This window comes from Haplochromis burtoni, unplaced genomic scaffold, assembly GCF_018398535.1.
Source record: "Haplochromis burtoni strain Fernald_Lab_line unplaced genomic scaffold, NCSU_Asbu1 Contig_87, whole genome shotgun sequence".
NCBI lineage: Eukaryota > Metazoa > Chordata > Actinopteri > Cichliformes > Cichlidae > Haplochromis > Haplochromis burtoni.
Window position 1 is genome coordinate 993,020 of NW_024582448.1, and position 22,498 is coordinate 1,015,517.

At 39.2% G+C, this 22,498-nt stretch overlaps 1 protein-coding gene across 9 annotated transcripts in view; it reads left to right on the plus strand.

Moving 5' to 3' along the window:
* Positions 1 to 541: 541 nt before the first annotated feature.
* The window catches only part of pcbp3 (poly(rC) binding protein 3), a 78,576-nt gene continuing 56,619 nt past the window's right edge, over positions 542 to 22,498 (plus strand). For 3 of the 9 annotated variants that reach the window (XM_014334682.2, XM_014334681.2, XM_005925791.3), the window contains exon 1: positions 545 to 886. The gene's annotated coding sequence lies outside the window, so the exon portion shown is untranslated. Of the gene's footprint in view, positions 887 to 22,498 lie in introns of all 9 variants that reach the window. The other 6 variants (XM_014334685.2, XM_005925792.3, XM_042222502.1 and 3 more) reach the window with 5 other exon arrangements.

Consider the following 22,498-nt stretch of genomic DNA (forward strand, 5'->3'; position numbering starts at 1 on the left):
TGAGCGTGAGAGCAAAGGTGCCTGATGAAATTTCACACTCGGTTCTTATTCTCCGCTCATAGTTGACGAGCCTGTAGATGTTCAGCGTTAAAGGTACAGAGCGTGACACATGACAATTCATAAGGTTTGCATGTGACAGCCTGTGAATATAAACACATGAGTGCTTGTGCTTTTTTGTGTGTGTGAATGACTAATTCTCAAACTCCAGTGAACTAGAACCCTCTTTAGTTTTTACTGTCAAGCAGCAGTGGTATGGTGCTGGGATGATTGGCCCAGAATCTAATCACTCTAATGTCTGTGGCAGCCCTAAATCACACTCTGTGGCAGGAGTGTGACGCCTGTTCTGTCCTTCAGAAGGGAAGCCTTTCATGACTCCTTCCATATTGTAATTATTCCAACTGGATATGAGCTACTGCACTTATTGGCTGGGGTAAGGCACCGTCTGCCTCTGCTTTCATTGGCTGGCTGGACACCTCTCTGCCACCTGCCATTGGCTGCCTGGAGGAGAGTGGGAGGGGAGCTCACCCCATCCTCCCCCTGTGGCAGAGCTTGTAAATGTAAAGACTCTTTCTCTGTCTATTATCTGAGTGACTCGGGCTTTTGGAGTCTGCCTCCGAGCGCGTGTGTGTTTGTGTGTGTGTGTATGTTGGAAGGAGAAAAGAGATAAAGAGAGAGAGAGAAAGGGAGGGAGAGGCAAGCGGCGTTTATTCTCCCCCCTTTAGCCTCCCCGTCTCCCTGCTCCCTGTCACTCCATCCTTCCTCCCCTCTCCTGGACCACCCTCCAGCCCCGCTTCGAGCCGGACCGAGACCCCCTACCACCCAGACCACCCCGGGACCCTTTGACTCTCCTCACTTCTCCGTCCCACCAGCCACAACCTCTGAGCAGGTAAGAGTCTGCTTTTCTCAGTCTGCACTGAGCTGGAAAAAGTACTTGCTGCTCTCTCCTCTTCTTTTTCTTCTTTACTCACCTAAAGCACCTCTAAAACTGCCGCTCTTTTCAGTTCTCTTCTCACCTTTTTCTGTCTTCTTTGCCTTATCTATACGCATATTACAAGTTTTCCCTGCAGCACTTCTTTCCCCTTAGAAAAGTGACACGGAGATGCTATCAGTGAGGTCACCATATTTTTGTTCTTTCACTGATATTCTGCTTTGATATCAACTTCCTCCTCCTTCTCTACCCTGCAATCGCTGCATCTCCTCCCCTTTTGTCTTTTGCAATCTCATACCCTCCAGCTTTAACCACGTGCAAATTCACTGAGAAGTCTTTTCTTTTTTTCTTTTATTTTGAAGTCTGCCCCGGAGCACAAATTGACAAGGACAGCATGCTGTATTTTGGTAGCGGAAAAGGCATCTCTAATTGATTTCTGAAAAGTGTTTATGTTAGTTGGTGATGGCTATTTATAGCTGCTGACGTGCAAGGCACACATGCTTTCGCTAGGCCACTTCCTAGCAGAACACGGGTCCGTCCGCTGGCTCCAGAACACATGACATTGCACAAAGTGTAATGACTTTACAAGGCAGCGACTTGCTTGATTGAATCAAGTAATCTTTCTACCCAGAGAAGTCCAATATTAACATGGCCCATAAAGCATTCCTGGCAACAGCAGAGGAGGAGAAAAAACTGCTTAGTTCTTGAGCCGCACATCCTGTACTTCACCAGGAAGGGGAAGTGGAGTGTGTATATGTCTGTGTGTGTGTGTGACTGAGACAGAGATACAGCTAAAGTGCTTTAGACATCAATACTGCCAGCCAAGAGATTTTAAAGCCACTCAATCATTTCTGAAAATTGGACCTTACAACAACATCAGCTGCTGCTTCCCATGTGGGGTTTTGAGGGTGGTTTTTGAGGCGCAGGTAGAATGCATAATACTAATTTAACTTGTGTTTTCACTCCACCGAAAAACCTCCTCTTATATGCAGAGTTACAGGTGTGAAGAGCTGAAACGATTTTTATTATCAATCTCTCTGCTAAATGCAACACGGCAATTAAAAATGCCCGTTTCTTACACACCACATTCAACTTTGCATAGTTTATTTACATGTTCACATTTTCCTATGTGAGAAGTTAAAAACACCATCATTTGCATGTATATTCACATTATATTTCCATATTGCAATCATACTAAGCCTGCCTGTGACTTTTAACTTAAAAAGAACTCATTGTGTCTTGCAGACAGTTTGACCTTTCTCTCTGTGATAATCATTTTCTAATTTAGACAAAAAGAGCATCTGTGACAAAGCCTTGTGGGAGCGTCAGTCGTCCCAATAGGGCCGCCTCAGGGGAGAGCAGCATCGTTAGTGACAAACAAGAACAGAAAGAAAACACAGAAATCTGTAACTGTGAGCAGTACTTTGATTTGGCATCTTTACGGTGTTTTTGACTACAAATATGTCAGTGTAGAGAGGATTTATGATGCTGCCGACTGCATGCTCATACTCATTTCTTCAAGTGTCAGGCTGTTAGTTTATTAGGAAGTGTAAATTAAGAATGAAGGAACGTGCTGGTGTGTGTTTGCACCAGTGCACAGCAGAAGCTCAGCTGGCTGTGGCCAAGATGCTGACTCTCTTCTGTCTTTCATTAATCCAAACAATTAATTTTTATTCAGTAATGAAATCTTAGGCTTAATAATGTTGTAGAGCTACTATGGTGAAAGTTCTAATCAATAAGTGTAATCTTGATTAACTCAATTAGTCCTTAACTTGATAAACATCCATTTATTAAACTTAAAATGTGCCTTTTATATAGGGACATTCCTAAAGACATTATGGGGGCAAAAAAACGCTATGGTGGGGGTTGGGAAAAGGTCATCCAGTACCGAGTTGGGACCAGGCTAGCGGGTGCTTTTGACATTGCTAGGGCAAACTGCTGCCCCGCATCCTCTACTGTGGGACATCTCCAGGTGGCAATGACAGAGGCAATTATGGGCTCAGGTAGCAGCAGATTCATGCGCCTGAGGATACCTGCACCATACCAAAAGGCCACGCTGACAATCAACCAATACCTCAGTTGAGCACCATAAAGTGGAGTTGATGGCAGACCCTTGCAGGTGCAGACGTTAATGCTTCCACGGGGTCACCTACAGACGCTACCTGACGTCGGTTAGATGAATCCCATTGACGAAAGCTTCTCTTTTATATCAAGATAAAGACAATTCTTAGTGAGTTTGGAGATTTAGAGAGGCTTAAAAAACAGACCTCTGTAAAGGAAAGGGGTGCAAAACCAGCAAAAGAGTATAGCAGCAAAAAAAAAGTGATTTATTGTTTTCCAAATCATTGACAGACAATTAAATGAAAGACACAAGAGGATGCAAGGGACAGGGTGACAGGGAGGCTGTGGTGACTGCTCAAAGGAGCATCTGAAAAAAAGACGACAGCCTAAACGGAAATGAAACAAAATGGCAAAAGTTGGAATAAAAGATGTAGGTCTGACCAGTAAACACCATCATTGTGAATGCACCGTTTTCATCAAATAGTCAGCTGCATTTAGTGAATCACAACTTATATTCATGAATTCAGACAGTAATTCTACTGTAAGTAAAAACATACACCTCAAAGCAAACCTAAAAGGACTATAGGTACATGAAATAAAAGTGGCCTTGTTTTCCTTCTTATTGACGCAACTCTCTCATGAGCCCAGGAGCTCCCGTGCAGCTATATTTAATGCACTTACTGCGCTCTTGCACCGTAAGCTCTCATAAGAATGCATATGCAACATCCCTAGAAGAATGAGATATTTATGAACCCCTGTGATGTGTTTGCACACGCCTGCTTGCGCACTTGCGTGGCTTTATAAGCCACCACTTTATGCTTAAGCTGAGCTGCGTGTATTTAATGCAGACAACGAGTGTTGCTCACCGTGTCACGGCAGTTTTACACCTTCACTTCACAGAATGCCACAGCTGTCAGTTTAGGGCACTAGGTGTTTGTGGAGGTTTGATTTGAGCAAAACACACAAATGTAGTGCTGAAAGAGCAGCAAATGAAATGTGAACAGGCAGGAATTGTTTTTACAAAATAAAGACTGATTAAAGCTGAGCAGAGATCTATTAAAGGGGTGCAAAATGTGTTAATAGAGCTTGTTCATTTCCCCTAATTTTCCAAATCTAATAACTGCACTGGAAAAAGATGCATCACATGTATCCAGTACTTCCTCCTATGTAAAGCCAATGCAATGCAAGCAGCTGGCCCTTTGTGGCTTGGCCCTTTTGAGCCATTCCGGATCTCCCACTGGCCTGGCCCAGTGCACAGTGTGGTGGGAGCTGCCTGTGTGGGGACTGGCTCAGTGTGAAAAAGACCTGTGACACTCACTGGATGCTGTCATGCAGTAAAGGAGAGCAAACGGACACGAACAAAAGGCCTGACAAAGAATTCCTGTCTTTACACTGTGGAGTTCTTCCCTTTGAGCTAATAAATGATAAACTAACTGAGGACTAGTGTATATATTTTCATAATAAAGATTGATTACAGCATATGAATAACATGGAAAGTCATTTTTACTTCATCTTTGCTTTTCAAGTGGCATTTCAACCGCACCTCTCAAACCCTGAACCCTCCCTTTTTGTGGATGTGATTTAACACCATAAAATGACAGCCTTAAGGATTAAAATGTGTACACATGTGGCATGCTGTTTACATTCAATCATCTAATAGCATAAGATTAAGGTCTTGTTCTGTAAACTACACTTTCAGGATAAATCCACACTATTAAAAAACAAAAAAAACAAAAAAAAACAAAAAAACAAAACAGAAAAATCATCAGGGTTCTTGGTTGCTTGTTTGGTATTTTAATGAAGCGTTCCGTAAATAATAAATTCGATGTGTAGGTAAATTAAAAAAAAACTGGGGAAAAAAAACAAATAATCCAGAAAATTGCTAGAAAATCGTAGAATTTCTTCTAGCAGTGGAGGGAACCTAGGTGTTTGTGGAGTGATGACACAGAAAAATAAAATGAAATAAAATAAAAATATAAAATAGCTGCAGGTATAATGCCATGTCCATACTCTGCACATGATATTTGGCATACATATAAATACAAGTGTGTCTTTAAATTTTTCTCTTGCCAACACAAACCTGGTGTGTACGTATGGACTGAAGCCAAAGTGGTTTAGTTCTCCTAAATCAACTGTCAAACTGGTACATATACCAAATCAGATGACCTACAATAAAAAAAAGCCTAAAGCTGCTCATCTACGGCAAAAATGATCATGATATTTAACAGGGGTGCTCATTAACTTTAAGCACATGTTGCATTTACTGTATATATTCTTTTAACAATGGATTTCCTGGAACCATGATTTCCTGCAACTGTGACTCAACAGTCAATCATTCAGTGCAGACTGAACTGAGCCTGACGCAGGCTGGTGGGAGTGATTTTGGACTTTTAGGAATGGGTACTGTTGTAAAAGGAATGGGGGTGTCGGTTTTATAGAACACACAAGGAAATTATCATGAAACAATTTGTGGCAGCTATTTCAATTATCTTGTTTTCATAATTGGAGGAACCCAAAATTTAATTTGAAAAAAGGTTAATTTTCCATGTATTATACAAACCAACTGACTCCAAGTACAGCAGACGAGGTTCATTTGGTTTGAGCAACAGTAATGAAAATGAAATTAAAATGTGCTTCACTACTACAGTCACACTATTAGACAAACCAAACCAATCATCTAGTCACCTGTGTTGCATGTTTACAGGGAAAAAAACGACATTTTGTAATGAACAACTAATGGTCTTGGTGTCACAAACATTTAAAGCCACTGTGCATCAATGCCACTCACATGAGCAGGACAGAAAATTTAAAACCATTTTCCATACTGTATAATTAACCAATACACCTTTAATTTGGGGTGTACCCGCCATAATTATAGGGTGTTGCCGAAAACTCTGTGATACTTAGTGAAGCTGCTAGATGGCTAACTTTAGCTAGCTTGCTTCCTTGCCAACGTGACCGTTAGCAAAATACTGAAATCAGTTCTTTGTTGTGATTAGTGGAATACATTTCTAAGCTACCATTCATCACTGTTGATGATGTTGGGAGCAAAAAACAGCGACTGAGGCAGTCAGAACTTAACAGGCTCTTTGAGGCAGCTGTGCTTAGGCATGCCATATTTTTTAAGATACATTACAGTGCTTTCATACATCAGACAACTAAAAATGAATAAAACAACTTCAACCACATTGAAAAGACCCTTGCAGTTAATTCAAATTAGCAGTTGGTCAGATGCTATTAGGTATAGCCATACCAAAACATGAAAGTATATATATTTTTTCATTCTAGCTCGAGTGGTTGAGAGCATCAAGCGGTACAGCAACCAATGGGCATTTAGAGAAATTATACCCTGGGTAGTTGATAAAACACTTGCATAGGAACTGTGCAAACAAACCAGTGGGCACTCCTGAGGCCACCGTCTGTTTTTTTACATTTCACTCCTGCCTTTAGACCAGTTGATTTGTAAGCATTTCTCTGTCACTGAGCTGGGCCATAAACTTAAACAATCTATCAGGTGTCATAATTCAAAGCAATGGATGGGTGTGAGGCACTGCTGAAATTGAACATGGCATCTCTTAAAAGTTGAAGCTATTGGAGAGAATTATGATCTATGAAACCCGAGGGCCGTTCTGTCTCCGCGCAAAAGCCACTGGCTGATGTAATTTAAGCTAGCGAAGGTTTTTGAGATCAATCAGGGAGGATGGAGAGTAGGGAGGGGGCGAAATGGAAGAGGCTGCTGAGGGTTAAGAAGCAAAAGGTGAGGCAGGAACAGAGCTTTAGCCTTCCCCGCTGCTTTCCTTGCATCACTATGGGTGGTGAAGTATGGTCATAAATAGGCAGCCCCTCTGCCCCGTGTACTATTTTTATACTCGCTAATACGGGCAGTGGTGAAGTGACAAGAAAATATTATTGTTGGCTTGGAGTAAAGCGGACTGTAGTGATTAAAGAGCTATGCACAAACCCAGAGTGGAGGGTTGTGTCAGAATTAGCCTTGTGCTCCTCTGTTTTTAGGTTTTTTCTTAATTAGATTAGAGCTCCACTGTGTTCATTTATTACCGTGTCTGACATGTGTTGAAAGGTCCATTTTATGCTTTGAATACGAGTGCAGTTACTCATTACTTTTCTATTTAAAAGAACAAGCACTTCTATGCAGATTTATTGTTTTCTCAGTTAAAACAACAGCAAAGCTGTGACAGCTTCAAATGAATTAAATATTCCAATTGCTCATGGGAACACTGATATTAAGATTTCTCACGGGAAATTTAAAAAAATGACCTGGAAGAAACAAGCACAATGGAATATAAGATTGATAGAGTTTGAGTAGTGCTAAAGAAGAAATTGAGTGTCCAATTTTCCTGTAATTCCATCCATGTCATACCAATATCAGCTGCTCTCACCATTTCAACATCGACAGTTTACACCTGCTGATGCAGTCACATACTGTGACCCAGATTGTGACAGAGGAACACTGTGCATACCTTATTGGTGTCTCTCACATGTAACAATCAATTATTCAGAGGACTTTTTTAAATCCACACACCCACCCACTGACTCAGAATTTCCAACCACTCCTGCCCCACCCTCCAGAGAATCATCCGCCTCATGACAACAGCCCAAAACCGGTGCTATTAATTTTATTTTTGGCGTTTGACCTCAAAATTCACCTCACTGCTATATGGTATGCACCTAGGTCATTGTGTGTGAATTTAATTAAGCTACTATTTATTCATTTACTAGTATCATTATTATTATTATCATAATTGTTCTTCTAATGACCTAAACAGCACAGACTAAATGATGAATTGCAGTCTTTTTACCCAACTCTATAATAAATTAGTGTAAAGACTCTAAGATCCAAAATTTTTCAAAACTCCTCTACAATTAACAGTCTTACAGCTTTTCAAATCAGTCAGATTTTATCCACTTTTGACAAAGAAAATTGTCAAAATTCTTCCTATGAGTCACACTATGCCAGCTGGAATAGAATCCAGCCCTTCAGGCACCAATAAGTAAGATAGGCAGTTAAGAATATGGATGGATGGAAATAAATAATCAATGGTTGGTTAAAAAGTTTGTGTAACCCCAACCCCTCACTGTTCTTCTGAATGAGCAGCTGCCTTGCAGTCTGCCATTTCTTGCTTCATCCAAGTCTGAAATGTGTCAGAAGCAAGCAAGACACTAAACATTCTCTTGTTTGCTATAAGAAACAACATAATCAGTATTATGCACACACACGTGTTTTTATTTATATATATATATATATATATATTTTATATACATTTTTTTTATCCCTGCAACATAAAAATATGTTGTATATAATTTAGCTTTTTTAAAGATACTTTTCCAAAAGGCACAAAACTGATCAAACAGTGGCCAACATAGTTGTATGTTAGTCACTGCTCTGCAAAGCTAAGGTCTCGATCTTATAAATGGTCTTGCAACAACAGCACTATTATTCTTCATGGTTTGTGCTATGCAATAACAGTTTGTTACACAGCTCAAGAGCTCTTATACAGCGTTCAGGTCTAAATTAGTTGCTGCACACTGGACTGTCAGTGAACCGCAGAAACAAAGCATTCAGACATCGAAGCTAACGTCAACTAAAAGCTGAAATTATGTGTCTGAACTTCCTGAATTACACAACACAAGTCTGTGTTTGTATTGGCCCTTTGAGAGGAAAGGTGGTTTCCAATCCAAGTAGACATGTTAGGAATTTTCTTTAATGCTTAGGTAGCATGTTGTGGGCAGAAAACGTATACATACCTTAGATTTGTTATGCGTTTCTGCCCAAGAGGAACAGATTTAACAGAATATGTTCCTGATGGGTCTGTGAGCTGATATGCTATGTTTGGCTTTCTCCAAATGTACCTCTGTGCATTATGGTCAAACATCTCTACTTTGTTCTTGTCTGTCCAAAGGATACTGATCCAAAAGTCCTGTGATCGTTTAGATGCAGCTGCTAAAACCTAAACAGTGCTGCCATATTCTTTTGTAGAGACGAGAGGCTTCCTTCCAAACAAGGGATACTTGTTCAGTCTGTTTCTAATTGTACAGTCAATAAGTTTAACATTTAACATGCTAGCTGAGGCCCATAGAGTCGGAGATGTAGCCCTCAGCCTTTTTTAAAATTTCCCTGAGCATTTCACATCTTGGGGTGAAATTGCCATCTTTAATGTTTTCAACTTGTGAAGAACCTTTCTCACTGTAGAATGACGGACCTCAAATTGTTTGGAAATGGCTTTACAACTGTTCTGGAAGCAACAATTGCTTCTTTAAGACCTTTACCTTTAAGACCTTGCCATTGTGTTAACACACAATTGCCAAAACTTGAGCTTTTATGAAGGTGCTCACACGTGTTGATGATCAATTAATCAAGCCCAAGCATCACCTACATTCTACCCACCCCCTTATTTCCTGTGGCAGTAAGGGTGTATTTTAGTTTTTCCACAGTTGCCCTTTGATTTTGTCCAAGCCAAAGCAGTAGATAACGTCTGGGTTCATAATCTAAATTAGACTGTCACAGTTGAGCAATGCTGTAACTGCGCTCTGCACCAGGGTCTCCTGTAGTGCAGTAGGTCATGAAAAAAATGAGAACAATAGACTAGAAACTACACAGATTGCCTTCATTCACAGTAAATGTGAAAGCCATTTGTAGAACGCACACATGAATCGCGCTACAAGGCAGCTACACTGAATATGATGACTCACATGGAGTAAAGGACTGGAGAAAATGACTGTGTCCTCTTTAAAGAAAAAAGGAAAGAAAAAAAAACAGACGTGTCTGCAGCTTACAGTGAAAATGCACGTCTGGTAATGTCAGGAGAAAGTGTAACAGATATTCTAAAGCTCATCTCTTAGCCTGGGCTCCTGGCACTCGCCACTGCCTCTCAGCATTTTTGCTTGATTAAAAAGCACCCAGGAGTTAGTAAGCGTGTGGTAGGTGCGAGCGCACACCCTGACAGCTTAACATACTGATTATTCAAGCCTCTTAGGCTAAGCCACGGCACTCGACTGATGAACGTCAACTCCCCTCTCTCCCTCACACAGTCTCGGTTTCTCCTCTCTTTTATTCTTCAGTTGAAAGAGTGGAAAGCCAGTGACAGCTTGCAGAAGGCAAACCTGTTGTCTGGGAAGCAGAGGGGATCAGTGACACAGTGATTCATACAGTGCAAGGCTTTATTTAGACATAATCCAGCCAATGTTGGGTCCGCTCACTACTTTTTATGTGCAACTGGCTAACAGGAGCCAGGCTCGAGTGTTTCTCCTGTGGGGTTTAACACATTATCAGAGCTTGTCTATGGCAACATTGTGAGGTTAAGACATCAGTTAAAAACAAAAAAGATCAGTCGTCCAATCAGTCGTCTTTGATCATTTCTGTTTTGTTTTTGTAGATGAATTGTACTTTCCACATCACTGCCCCAGTTCAGTTACAGTGATGGGAAACACTCTGATTTCTGTCAACTCAGAGAATAATGTTCCTGTTTCTATTTAGATGCCCTTCAAGATTAAAAAGAAACATTTGAAGAACAATGAATTGCCACCAGAATACAGTGTGGATTTTATCCTGTGTGTTGCACTGCAGTGTAAGCAGTGTTCCTTTCTGTATTTGTGCTGTGTGCACTCTCAGCTTGCTGGCAAGGCCATGGCTGCTACCGCTGAGCCACACCTGACCAACAGATTGGCCCCAGCTGGAGGCCGAGGCCTGAACAGACACTGTGGAGGCCAGTGATTCAGCCGATGTCGTGGACTTGTACAGGTGTAAAAAAACAACTTCAAGAGCTGTGCATAAATCCTGGGTAGCAGAGCTGCTGATTAATAATCTTTGATTTTTTTTTTTTTTTTTTTGGATTAGTAATCTTGATTATTATTAAACAAATTTCATTATGTTGTTGTTTCTCAACTTATAGGATATTTTCTTGAACTTTAAATAAAATTCTAATGAAAGAAAATAAATAAATGAGAAAAAAGGGATGGCCTTTATTGTGGAGTATTTTTTACACCTCTCCCACCTCAGGATGGCAGATGGAGGGTGGGGGTGAAAGAGAAACCCAGGTGGTAGAGGACATAGAAATAGAAATCAACTTCTAACTGCTCAGTCTCCACCACCCAGGAATAATGAGGATCTGACACATCCTCTCAAGCTGATCAAAATAGTTTGGGGTGTTTTTTTGTTTTTTTTACAGAAGCTGCCCAGAGCAGATGAAGAGGCAGGAAGTCAGACACGAGAACAGCACAGAGAATGAAGACCAATTTCAAAATAAAAGACCAAGTGGAGAATTAACGCTAACGATGTTTTTGCCTGTTTCTAAAGAGGCAAATATGAACTAAATGGGCTCAACTGGGTACTTGTTTGAGCATAACACTTTAAGGGAGACTGCCGCAGAGGAGACTGGAGATTGGCATCCTTGGCTCAGACAGACAACTTTTTATTTGTTGTGAAGGCTGAGAAGGCTGAGAATGCACTTGACTGCTACACTGTAGACTGGAATTACCAGAGATGCTTCATCTAAAGCTTTTTAAAGCAAGGAAGCATTTCTCCAAGCAAACTTGTTGGAAGTTGGTAAGACTGTCTAAATATTGGACTCCCTGATTCTGCAAATTCTCGCTTCAGTGGACGGAAATCTTGTAGCATGCACTTTGTCTGCACCCAGCTGAAGCTCCACCCCTCAGAGTAAGTGGTCAGGGAGCTGAAGGGGGGATTCGACAGTGTTATGTTCGACATACTGTTAACATTGAATCATTAACCTGAGGTGGCACAGCATTGAAAAAAATTAATTAATAAGAAAAAAAAAGCTAATTGGTCAAAACTTAATTATAAACAGCAGGGGTCTTATTAACAAGTCACTCTCAGGTAATGATGTAGTATACACAGGATCATAAACAACAGTTTAAATCACACTAAATATCCTCCCTGTTTGAAGTCTTACACATACAAGAAAAAGAAAGAAGAAAATCCTTGGACACCGACCATTTAGAGTTTAGGAGTCTGAAGCCTGAGTGCATCAGCAAGCATTTCAATAGAACTAATAGTTAATAAAATGGTGTGTGAGTGTGTGTGGCATCCTATCCGCATACTACTTTTAACAGCCATTACAAAGTGTATTGTAGGTGTGCTATTAACAACACTTAAAATAAGATTAAATATAGGACAACTGTCAAAATCTAGTAAAATCAACTAGAGAAAGAGTATTGCTGATAAAATTAAAACCACATAGAAAAGTAATACAAGTATAATTCAGAGACCTAGGACTCAGAAACAACACTAACATAAAGATGATTGAGCATGGTGTTTCATGTTTGTCTCTTATCCTTGACCTGCAAGGGGAAAATAATGGTATAGCAGTGTTTTCCGTTTCCCTGACACACTTTTTCCCAATGCTGTCTTTATTTATTCTTTTTTAATACATACGTGTATATATATAAAAAAACACACATACACACTTCTGTGTGCAGCTCCAGAAGCATCCGCAGAAGAAGCTGCTAAGTCAGCAAGAACTCAGCCAAGTGAGCTTAAGCAGAGGGGGGAAAAAGAAAGAAAGAAAAAAAAGGAAGCAAGACCGCTTCAGGAGCTTGAAAAACTGTTCTCCGGGTTGCTGCCACTGGCGTATACTCAGCATCTTAGCTAGTGGGTTTGATGGGAAGAGGAGGAATGATGAAATAGGGGTAGGTCTGAAAGAGGAAAGCTTCAAATCTTATTAGCCAAGGCCGCGATTTTCCACCTCTCTACGTGTACAACCTAATTCATTAATCAGTAAAAATTCCAGACATCCCCCAGGAGACACATTTAAGAATTCGATCATGTATGATCAGGGTTGACATTTGAATGCTTTGTTGCTCTGAAATAATGCTTTAAGTGTGCGGTAACTCCTGCAAAACCTAACAAACATGCATGCCTTAGTGTACATGCTTTCCCTTCTGTCTTTCCCTTCTTTCCACATTAAGAGGAAATGCTCTTAACCCTCCCTTCTTCCTCTATTATTCATTCAATGGAACACTGAAACTGCAACTACTCATACACTGAACCAGCACTCCCTCTCCTGCCTTGTTCTCTTTGCTTTCTTCTATGCTCATGCTCACTAACTCATCCTCTAATCTCCCGTTTGCTATGTCACCTCATGACAGAAGAGACATGACATTTCACAATGCTCTTTGAGACACACGGCATCTGTTTCAGCACGGCACATAATAACAGCAGCAATAAGGGAGACTTGTCGTTCATTGTCTTAACGCTTCAGTCAGCTTTTCTTTAACTAACAGACACAGCTCTTCTACTACATTTACCTCTCTGTTGGTTGACATTGTGACGCCAAATCTGGCACAAAAACTATAAGAACATCCTCTTGATGTTCTTTTTAAATTTTGCACAGCTTGATATGAGTGGAGCTACAGTCTTCTTCCCTGCAGGGAAATCCAAAGCGGAAGCAGATTATTTAAACAGCAGGGTGTGATCTCCGTGCGCCCAGATTTAACAAAACTTGATCCACTGGCTAATTTGCTTTTGTCGTCCTGTAAAACGGAGCTGTGTGACGTCATTGATAGCCCATGCAATGACAAGCACACACTCTGTAATTTCTCTGTAAACTTTTTTAAATTATCAGTGTGAAATCCCAAGCTACCACTATAAAACTACGTGTCTTTGTGTGTACAAGTTCAGAAACATAAATTTCCTCCCTCCCTCTTTGGGATTAAGTGGTTACATACTGGGACATCAAAGAGCTTTGGTGCCATCTCGATATTAAGGGAAGGCTCTGTGATGAAGGTGTGAGGATGTCAAATGCTGCTTAACAACACAGGATATTCCCCTGACACACAAACGGAAAGACAAGCACAGTCAGTGCCTGTTTAACACACCAATGAGCCAAACACACCATTTCATGATTTTGTGCTGCTTGTCTTTTTTGTGCAGTCTCCTGCATCTTGCACCTTTCTATACTCCTTCGTGCTGTCATTCATGACCCAAATTTTCTCTCTCTTTCTGAAGGCTTTTCACAGGTTTAATCATGTTGCACAGCTAAAAAAATGCTTGTGAGTGGGACACAGGAGGGGCCATGTACAGGAAAATTGCATCAATTATAGATTCAGCGACTGGTGCTCAACCTTCTAGAATCAATAGCCAAATACAGTCACATGTCACTAATTTACAAGACTGATGCAAACAAACAATATGAGTTCCTTTAATGGAGATACCATCATTTGGAAATGCAAGGAGAGAGATTGATGTGTTTGATATGTTGTTATTGTTGTGTATGTTTAGACTTTACTGGGCAAGCAGTGCCTGCCTTGCTTGCACAGATAGCACACCCATAATATAAAGAGGACATATACACAACCCTAAAGGCTTTACTGCTTGTCTTAATGATGCTGACAGTTGGATATAACAAAATTTTCTTTAACCTAATACCTTGAAATTCAAAATTGCCTTGTTTTATTCATACACACCGACAGAATTAGATCTAAGGTCAGGTTTAAAGTTTAGTGCTAGAAAAGTTGTCCAGTCCTTCGTTTTAATAAGATTAATGACCAGAATTGAACTGATGTGCCATTTCTAACTTTCTGGAATAAATGAAATGCTAGTTCAAAATGTAGCATTGAGGTGTGTTATTGGTTTTACTGATCAGTTTAAAGCTCTTCTAGCGCTTGTCCTAAATGACATGGTAGAAATGTGGACACTATGTGAAACATTTGAAGCTTTAAATCCTCCAAGGCACTCCTGTCTGTTTCAAAGTGTGGGCTTAAATCTTAGGTAGCTATGGTTTGACATCAGGATTCCTCTGTTTTCAAATGACCTGTCTGGCTCACTTCCTTTAAAAAAAAGACCTGTAATTTTAAGACAATTTTATATCCCTGTGCAACATTTTCTCAATTTATTGCAATTATGTATGTGTGTTTGTTGTTTTAAAAAAATTGCTTGTCATTTATTAAGTTGACAATATTGTTGCTTTTTTGTATTAGGTTGTGTAAGACGTATGGCCTTACACAACTTTAGATTTGTCCCGTTTTGTTTTTTTATCCCTAATGTGCATTTGATTGAACTTAGCATTTAGCATTTGCACCGGTATCAAAGGATTCTAAAACTTAGTTCTCAGTGGTACAATATAAATAGAATTGTTTTTATTCCAGATATAAACACACATTATTAGCACACACATGACTGCCTCTTTCAGCAGTACAGAATTGGTCTACACTAGGCTGCAAAGGATATTGAGATGTGTATAAGCACAGGAACAGTCACATATTGAAATCTCCCTAGACCACAAATAGGACAACTACAGTATTTTAATGCACATCCAAACTTGTAACATCAGCTCACTGGTACAACAAACAGAAATAAGACTGGATGATTTTTACATTTGATGTCAGGCTCCATTAATTTGTGTTTTCCTCAGAGTTCCAAGTGCCATCAAAAGGTCTTGTTAGCCAGTGACCTCATTAATGTGGTTGGATCAAACAGACTTGTATCTGATTCTAGCGACCATTTAGCAACAGGGTTCTCAGCTGCAGGGTCAGAACACCACAGGGGGTCAAAAGTCAATTTTACTTCACTGAGTCTTTATTTATGGGTCACCAGGAGTACTTTCATCCCCTATAATAATTGCTAAATATACAGGGGCACCTCAAATAAGGTAGTGCAGCTTATTAAGACATTTTTTGATATACTTTGGATAAAATATGTAAACACATTTTTATCTGCCTATATAATTTATATACTGTTTTACCTTTTAACTATGGAATCTTTTGTTATATGGATTGTTGGAATGTACGATGATGACTTATGATGCTAACCTTTTGAGTCAGGGCAATGGTTGGTCACAACAATCCTGCACACCTTGTGCAATTTGATATGCAATTAGTAAAATATGTGATCAATGCTGGTATGAATGTTTTACATTTTCAAAAATCGAAGGTCTGATATAGGTTAGAAACTGAATGTCCTTGTGGCTTTGAGCCTACATGGACTACCAGGCCTTGTAGAAATAATAAAAAAAAAAAACCTAAGTAAAATAAGGCCGAAAATAACATGTTAGAGATTTTTCTTTTCAATGCTAGGATGATACTGTATGCATCTCATGAAGAGGGATCATAATAGGGCATTCCTTTGATCATTACCCATAGGGGTAAACATCATACTGTATTCAGCACAACAACATGTCAGTCAGGCTCTATTTATTATTCAAGGAAGCAATTATAGTAATGATAGTAATTTTATTCCAAAAATAATAGCTCCTTTGTGTACATCTGCTTATATCTTTGCTTGTGTTTGAGCAAAGGAGAAACTGAACAGCTGAGAAACTGAGTAACTGGCTCCTAACTGAGAAAATTCAATTGAGATGAGAATGCTCAGTTAGTTCAGCATTATTAAATCTGTAATTTACCACCGTAGGGAGCAATCAAGCACCATATGCAATCCATCTTTATGGAAAGGAGAAACTCAGGTAATACACCCTGTCAGAGAAAGTGACTGGTCAACAGTTTGCAACTGGTAATTTATGAGATTTATTAACGCTGGCAGTTTTCATCTGCTCAAAAAAAATTGTACTAGTAAGGGAAAAAACAGCTGCACAATTTCCACACACAAAAGGGGGTGTGTCTCATGATGCATGAAACATATTTGGCTGACTACGTCTTTGTGTACAAACAGGTGACAAATTAAAGGAAAATCTGTATAACACATCTTAGTAGGTGTTGTGACACCAAGTGCCACCACACCAGCTTCAAAAAGCCTCATCTTTGGAACTATGCTGAAGGGATGGACACAGTTCTTCCAAAAGTTATTCCCGCAGGAGTCCAAAATCTCTCGCAGGTGTTCGGTTGAGTTGAGTTCTGGATACATTTTCAGTGCCCTAAGGATGGTGGCTCAAGAGACCATTTTATCAAAGGATAAAGGTCACTCTGAAAAACTACAGACTCTCCATGACTAATGTGAGACGTGGCCCCTCATTTGTATTTGTTTCTGTAGGAGGTACTGTGAGACTTTAGGGAGTCTAAAGGCTATGGAGATGCACTTGTGGGCAGTGCTCCAAAAAGGCAATAGCTTTTTGTCCAGGGGAGACTGCACAATCTAGGGGAAAGCTCACTGGTTATAAAGTTGGCATGAACAGGACGATAAGAGACAACAGTTCTTTCTGTGAACTATAATTGATGGCAACTAAATTCTATTTTTTATATCCATAATAAAACAAACTATTACACATTACAAATCCCCCAAACTACACTAAGTTGCAACAGCTTCTCTCACTTAAACAACTCAAAATAATGTGCATATAATTTTTAAAGATAACTGGATGTCAACTCTTTTCTCTTTTTTAATCAATTCCATAATTTTCCTTGAAACTGCTTTGAACCCGTGTTCATACCAGCGCTCATGCTGGGGCTGGTGGCTTGTAGCTGGTTAAGCTTAGCCTTTGTTAGTTTCTTTAAATATATCCATGTTTACCTGGATGGAGGTATTTTAAATGTCTCCGTTTTTCTGGTGTCTCTGGTTTGTTTTGGCAAAATCTCTGTCTACACTCATGGTGAAGAGCTACAATGTCAATCAGCCTTAACTGTAGTAAAGGTGAAGAAATTAATAATAAATAAGTTGCCTTTTTGTCTTTTCCATAGCAGGGGGTAAATTAAAGGAGAAACAGAGAAAAATTGGTGTGTTTCAAGATAGTTACAGAGTGGAGAGACTTGCTTTTAGAAGCAAAGAAGAACAGTGCATATTTTCATTTACTCAATTTTATTCTGATACTGCCCCCTGGTCACAACAGACACCCCCAACATGACACGACTATGCTGGACCTAAAGGGGAACAACTGGACCAAACCTTGTTCAGACACCCCCCAACATAATAGAGCCATAAGACCTAACTTTTTTTCTTTGATACGTCAAACGCCAGGATGAGTGGAATACATTGTACAGCTTAAAAGGGCTAATTATGGACTTTAATTTCTCTTTCATTAGAAATATTTGAAAGAAAGATATGAATACTTGAGCTGGACATAAGTGGAGCAAAGAGCTGGTTAGCTTCTTTCCTCCTGAAGATGTGTGCAGGATTAATAAGGCTCATATCCTCTACTCAGGGAAATACATTACTCCTAAAGCACAGAGGAATAAGCTAAACTATAATTAGAGTGATAAAAAGGAAGAAAAATATTGATAATGTCTTTAAAAGATTTACATTAAATTGGGTTTAAGTCTTCAGTGGAAATGAGTAAAGATATCTTGCTTGAGCCATATACTTTCAAATGAAAGTTTCTTGGATGGATGAGCAACAATTATCTGTTCTAATATCAGCATTCAGAAACAGACGGCAAGAGATTAATAAACACCAGTGGCAGAATCTGATCAAGGGTACTTGATCTGATGCTTGCAGGGTACCTATCCCGTCAGGCAGAAAACAGACGTGGCTGTAAATCAAAGGAATACTCATAAAACTGACCTAGCAGGTCCTGACTCACTGCTGATCAAGGAACTAATTGATGGCAAGACTTATTTATTGAACAAGTTGCATGTCGCAGCAGATAAGACCCAATTCCTCTATGCAGCTTGCAAAAAAAGAAACAATCTGTGGGTGACCACCAACTGCTGGCTGGAGGCACTACACTCACTTTTAAAACAGGACTTGAGGTTTGAAAACATTAACTTTTCAATTTGTGCATATTGTCAGATTAAAACATGGCTGTTCAGAACATAGATTGTTTACTTGCTTTGACATAAAAATGGCAGCATTTTTCACATGGGCAGTTATATACACGTGTATACAACTATCAGTGTGCTCAAAATTCACTCACACAGGTTGTGAATTTACCTGTAGAGGTGGGTGGAGCTGTGTATAACTAATCTGCATGCAGACAATAAAGCAGCTTATGGCAGACATTGTACACCAGATGGGTTGCAGATAAGAGACCCCTTCATTTTGTAGAGAGATACTTCCATCACATCAGTCTTAAGCTTAAATCTGAAATGAAACAATCAGTGATTTGTTTCACATGATAAAAACCTTTCACACTGCACAAATATGTGGGTAAATGCCTTTTAACTTAGTCTTCAAAAGTGACAAGGGAAGTGTCAGAAGAAAACAAACAAAAACATTTTTAGAAATGTGCCATTAGTATTCCCAGCTCCATGTCTCAGTGTTCATTCATGCAGATGTCACACAGGATGAACTGATTCTAATAACTGCTGTGAAACGTAATTCATCAGACAGTAACGTAACAGCCCATAAAATTAACCTGACAGGCCTCAGTTTTCTCTCTGCATTTGTCCTTTATGCAGTTTGACTTCATTAAGTGGACGCTCAAGTCACATTTTCACATCTCAGGGTCAGGCTTCCCCTTTTATATATATCAAGATTCTGTTTTGCTGCACACACAGTAATCAGAAAGAACTGCAGCAAATTTATGGAATAAAACAAATTTGGTGAAAATATAATATATAATAGGACAGGATGCGAGACAGATATTAAAACGTGAGGCTTATAAAATTATAAACAGTATAGAAGATTACTTTATTAATATAGTGGAAAAATACCCAATTAAAAAAATATTTCTCATTTATATATAAAAGGTTTACAAATGAAAACATGCAGAACATTGCAAATATTAAGGAAAAAAATAGGAAAGTAAATATTATAACTGCTGATAAAGTGCGGGAGGAGTCGTATACAGTTTGCCATAAAGGAATTGAAAGCTAACTATGGAAAGAATTTGACTGGAAACTAAAAAATCTCTCACAATCTGAAAGAACCCAACTGTTGGAGAAAATGTGGAAAAACAGGAGCACTCACATATCTTTGGGACTGCCCAGTAATCCAAGGATTTTGGCTACGGGTCAAAGAAGAAACTGATCAAATCTTACCAGTGAATTCTCCATTAGAGCCACTGATCTTTTTTTGGGAGCTACACCAACAGAGACATACAGCTCAGACCAAAGGCACAGTCTACTGATAATGATTGCTAAGAAAATGATAACTGTAAACTAGAAAAAAACAGAACCACCATCCATAACTCAGTGGGTACAGAGACTGAAAAAGGTCCAACACAATGGAGCGAATGACGACAAATCTGCAACTGAAACTGGCCATTTTTCAACAGAGGTGGAACTGCTGGGTTACACCGTACCTGAGTGACTGAAGGATTTGGGTTATTGTAGCAAAGCCACTATTGTGATAGAATAGTTAGAAGGAGCTGTGCTTTTCTAGGATCAATATGGTTTTGTCACAAACTTCCCTTTTTGTATCCTTTCTTTATAAATATGATTTTAATTCAAGTCGTATGTCAGTGAATACTGTCGTTTTGTGGAAAGATGAAAAGAAGTTAATAAAGACGGGTTTTTTTAAAAGTGAGGTGCAGTTAATTTCATGTGTTGGCCTCATGGTCTGATACGCTCTCACACAATTAAATCTTTTTTTAAAATACTTTAGAACAAAAAAAACATCCTTACTGAAATTTTCATACGCACGATGCAACTGTATTAACATGTAAAAAATGCTAATTCTGAAAATTGTGTAGCAAGTTTTCATGTGTTGTATCTTTTCAAAGACAGAATTTATCATGTTTGCTCTTTCTCCAGGTTAATATTTTTGCCTCATATTGATAATAGCCCGTTTCGACTAAGTGCACTATTCTTTATTTTGTATGTCTTTCTTAGTTTGCCTCAGATTCTTGTTGTCCAGCGGTTGTTGTTTTCCTAATTTGCACTTATTTTAGACTGATTAACGGGATTTCAGTGGGACCATTCTCCATTTAACTGAATAACCAGTTGAGATAGCAAGTAGAATGTTTATACTGGTTTTGTGCACCGTTTTCTTTCCAATCTAAAAATGGAATTGGCCTAAATGAGCTCAGTAACCATTGTTCAATGTGTTTGTTAGAATCACAGACAGTACAAAAGATGGACATAGCTTCAAAAGTTGGAAAAGTAAAGCAAATGCTTTAGGGTTTAAACCTTCATTACTTATTATTTTTAAAAGCCACCAGGGGGCGATGCCTGCGGTTGCTAAAAGACTTCCAGTCCTGTTGAAGTTTAAGGGAACAGTCCTCTGTCCTGGCTTCAGTGATCACATTCCTGATGATTTTATAGCCACACTCTCATTTTACATCACAATGAATAAAACATAATTTTGTAAACTTTAAGTGTCAGTAAGGAGGATTAATCAGAGAATGCTCCTTTGCTAATCACTTCTAACAGTTTGACTCTCAGACATGAGTCTTGCTGAGTCTTGTCACATCTAACTTAAAACCCCAAGAAATCATCAAACTTATCACCTCAAGGTCTCAAAACAGGATTTCACAGTGGCTACTTCCATCTTTTACACCATCTATAGTTAGATTGTATAAACTATGCATCTATTTTTAAATCACAAAATAAAAGGTTATAGTTCATGTTCACCAATTCTGGCAATACTTCTATCATCACAGTAAAACACATGTAAACTTAAATTTAGTTAATAAATGATGGGAAATAACTTCTCCCACCTTACATTAGAATTTAGGGGATTTGTAATTTATTTACATCAAACACAAACAAATAAATGTGTAATCGCATACAGTAAACAGTATGCGCATGCAGTGGGTCTCGTCTTATCAACACTGCACATGAAACGAGCAGAAACCCCACATACCATACTACCAGACAGTTTGTGTGATGAGCAGGCAGAAAGGCGAGCCTCTCCGGACATAAATATGTCCAGCTTTAAGATATACAACTGGCAATTCCATCTCCAGTCGAAGTCTCACCAATTGCTTTTTGCCCCTTCCCTACAACTCATGCAGGCGTATAATCCACAAGACAAAAACACGGCCTTGCCCACGTGCAGGTGCAGCACAGGCTCATAGTCACACCGTGGCAGTGTGAGAGAATGGATATTTAAAACAAAATGAAAACGATGCCTCCGTTTAAATGGAGGTCACACTAACAAATCCATCAATGGGATGTGGAAGCTCTGCGCAGTCAAGTAGAAATCCAAGAACACAGATAGAGTCTTATTCATGATAACTAGCAATATTCGAGGATCGATACTCTCGGACTGAGGACTTTAAAAAGTGCTTTGCTTAAATGTTACTTTTGGACAAAAATTGAAATTTATAAATTGTCCCAATAAATAAAATGTTTTAGTCCAATGTCTCCAGTGCTTCCCATTTACAGGCCTTATTTTGATTGGGCATCTAGGTATGCTAACGGAAAACCCCTATTAGCATTATTTATTCATATTTTCCATCCATTTGTGATTACGAAGCCATTAGTGGTCAATTAACTGGCCATCTAGCCTCGGCTCCTTCACTGTACCCATTTATTTTACTAGCTCAAGTCAGGTCTACTTACATTGATATATGTTCTCTGGTATTTTACTTTATGTCCACATTTGAAACTGAAGTTAAGACCATAACCTCTAACATCTGAGTGCTCATTTTACATGGAAATAATGTTAGAACCATATATCTTATGTCATTAGTGGCAGCTGGGCTTGCCTTTGCATCATCCTAATCTACAGCTTCTCAAACCTCAGGAGAAACTAAAGTATTTCTC